This window comes from Dioscorea cayenensis, chromosome 16, assembly GCF_009730915.1.
Source record: "Dioscorea cayenensis subsp. rotundata cultivar TDr96_F1 chromosome 16, TDr96_F1_v2_PseudoChromosome.rev07_lg8_w22 25.fasta, whole genome shotgun sequence".
Lineage (NCBI taxonomy): Eukaryota > Viridiplantae > Streptophyta > Magnoliopsida > Dioscoreales > Dioscoreaceae > Dioscorea > Dioscorea cayenensis.
The window spans coordinates 8,181,300-8,184,462 of NC_052486.1; the positions used below are offsets into that span (position 1 = coordinate 8,181,300).

The window sequence follows — 3,163 nt, forward strand, 5'->3', positions numbered from 1 at the left end:
CACAGCGGGTGCATACGGCCTCCATACGGCCTCAGATACTCGGTAGTATGGAAATCGGATGTAACACCAAATCAATCCGCTACATACAGATACGTCCCCCATACATCGGGTAGTATGGGGGTAGTATGAAAATTCTCGCTTTTCTTCTCTTTTTGCCAAAATGATATCTTCTTGTTCTCCATGGCTTCCATATGCCCTACAAAGCAAATAATAGACGATTAAGCGTAAAATGGGCATCAAACCTCACAAAAATACATGCAAAGTGCATACGATATATATATGAAAACACCTACATTTAGACACTTATCACGTGACCATCGGGTTGATCTAATTTAGGAAATCTCTAGGTCCAAACCTTCAATTGCATGGCATTCTTAGCTTCCTTTGCACTTTAGTAGCCCCAAGGGAATCCGCATCCGTGACCATTTCTTTCCCCGATTTTTATACCCCTACCTTATCATAGACTCCATTTGTAGTTCTTTTTATTTCAAGTAATAGATTAGAGAAACCCTTCGAATCATTCGGCTAGACAATACGCAAAGAGGAAGTAAGAGTAGATTCTTGGGCCTGGGGAATACGACCCTCTCGTGCTCGCACGAGGGGTATTACTCGACGACTCCGTGCACTTGCGGATCGCTCATCAAGTTTTTTTGGCGCCGTGCCGGGGACCCACAAGGAATACTCGGAAAAACTTAGAGTTTATTGATTTAGCCATTGTTTCTTTTTATTTTTGTTCATCTGCTTCTTTTTTTGTACATATATTTCCATTTCACTTGTTCTTATTTTTATTTTTATTATCTCGTACTTATATCCCGATTATTGGCTTTCAATATTGTGCAAGGTACCATCTTATGACACGTGCAAATCAAACAAATCTAGTAGAACCCATCGACGAAATTGAGAGAACCTTGCATCAAAGATTGAGAGAGGTGGGCTGAGAGTTCGTAACATCAAGGAACACGGGTTGAGATTAGTGAACCTTCGATCATGGCGGAACCAAGGCGTACCTTTGTCCGATTATGAAAAGGCCCTCGGGCTCATCGGTGAGGAATTCGAGTGTGCATGCTCCCACCGTGTCCGGCTAATAACTTTGAAATCAAAGCAAGCACAATTGGGATGGTCCAAAAATTCGCATACAATTTTGACGGGCTAGTCGATGAAGACCCAGCATGCGCATTTGTCTCGCTTCCTCCAAATTTGTTCCACCTTCAAAGATTAACTCGATGTCCGATGATGCGATAAGATTGAGATTATTCCCTTTCAGTCTAAGGGGAGCAGCATATAGATGGCTCACGTCATTGGCACCGGGGTCGATCACCACTTGGAAGGAAATGGTGGACAAATTTCTTGCGAGGTATTTCCCACCAAGCAAAGCCGCTAGATTGAGGCAAGAGATTTCTGCATTCCGACAAGGGGACTCCGAGACACTCTTTGAGGCACATGAGAGATTCAAGGATCTCCTACGCAAGTGTCCCCATCATGGCTTTTCCTCGTGGATGAGGATCCAGATGCTTTGCAATGGCCTGAACTATGCAACCAGACAGCTCATCGATGCTGCAGCAGGGGGGTCATTGAGTAGTAAAACCCCTGAGGATGCTGAAATCTTGATTGAAAACATGGCAAGTAATGAGTGTCATTGGTCTACTAGGCAAAAACCCCTAAGGCAGCTGGAATTTATGAGATAAATGACAACACCTGCGCTAGCCGCCAAGGTTGAGGCCCCTAACAAAGAGATTCGATCGGTTTGTGTTGGGTACGAGCTCAAATTCGGTGCGCTTTTGTCTTGCGAGACTTGTGGGGCCGGGCATGCTACTTGCTCGAGTGCCCAATTTTCAATAGCCTCAGATGCCCCAGTTGAGAGCAGCTTGATTATGTTGGGGGAGCTCCCGGAGGCCCTGGGGAATCCTTATGGAAACACATATAATCCGGGGTGGAGGAATCACCCAAATTTTTTTCTTGGGGTCAACAACGACAACATCGGCCCCCTGCAGCCCACTGGGGACTTCCACCCTCAATCTCTTCAAAGAGCTCGAGAAGAAGTTCACTCATCGAAGATGTGTTAGCGAGATTTATGATCGAGTACTGAGGCAAAAATTTGTGAACATCAACAATCAATTCGCTGAAGTGAACACTGTTTTGAGGAATGTTCAGGCCTCCATTCAATCATTGGAAAACCAGGTTGGGCAACTTGCTAGGGCAAATTCGGAGCGCCCACCGGGTAGCTTACCTAGTAACACTGAAAATAATCCGAGGGAGCATTTGAAAGCCGTCACTCTCAGGAGCGGGAAACAGGTGGAAGCATCTGCCAAGGAGGGCTCAAGCACTAAAGAGAATGGAGTAGCCATACAGGAAGACCCTAAGCCATCTGAGAGTGAAGTTGAAGGAAGAAAGGAAAAGCAAGATGAGGAAACCCTTCAACTACCAACACCAAGGGTGCCAGAGTACAAGCCGGTCATTCCCTATCCGGCTAGGTTGAAGCAAGATAAAGAAGAGGCTCAATTCAAGAAATTCCTTAATGTATTCAAGCAGTTGCACATAAACATCCCTCTTGTTGAAGCGTTAACTCAAATGCCCAAGTATGCAAAGTTTATGAAAGACCTGCTGACTAACAAGAGAAAATTGGAGGAATTAGAAACAGTTGCATTACCACGGAACTGCTCTGCGGTGATTCAGAGGAAGCTCCCTAAGAAATTAACTGATCCCGGGAGTTTCATTATTCCATGTGTGATTGGGGAAGGCATGCAAGAAAAGGCCTTGGCAGATTCTGGGGCCAGCATCAATGTAATGCCCTACAAGCTGTTTTTGAAACTAGGATTGGAAGACATGAGGCCGACAAGGATGACAATACAGCTTGCAGACCGGTCCGTAAAGAAGCCCCGTGGTGTCGTTGAGGATGTGCTAGTTAGAGTTGACAAGCTTATTATCCCGGTGGATTTTGTTATTCTTGATGTGGATGATGATGTTGAAGTCCCATTGATCCTCGGGCGACCATTTCTTAACACCGCCGGTGCCCTCATTGATGTAAAGGGGGGAAGAATGACATTGAGAGTGGGGGATGAGGAAGTCATTCTTACACTCCCCGCTGCTATGAAACACACCTTGGACCATGATGATCCCCTCTATTTTACTGATGAAACTGATATGATTATTACTGATTGTGTGC

General features: G+C 45.3%; 1 non-coding gene across 1 annotated transcript; it reads right to left on the reverse strand.

Annotated features, from left to right (window-relative positions):
* Nucleotides 1-1,379: 1,379 nt before the first annotated feature.
* Nucleotides 1,380-1,486, reverse strand: LOC120279753. The gene has a single exon (XR_005542056.1). It is a non-coding gene; the product is annotated as a small nucleolar RNA R71 (small nucleolar RNA).
* Nucleotides 1,487-3,163: the final 1,677 nt, after the last annotated feature.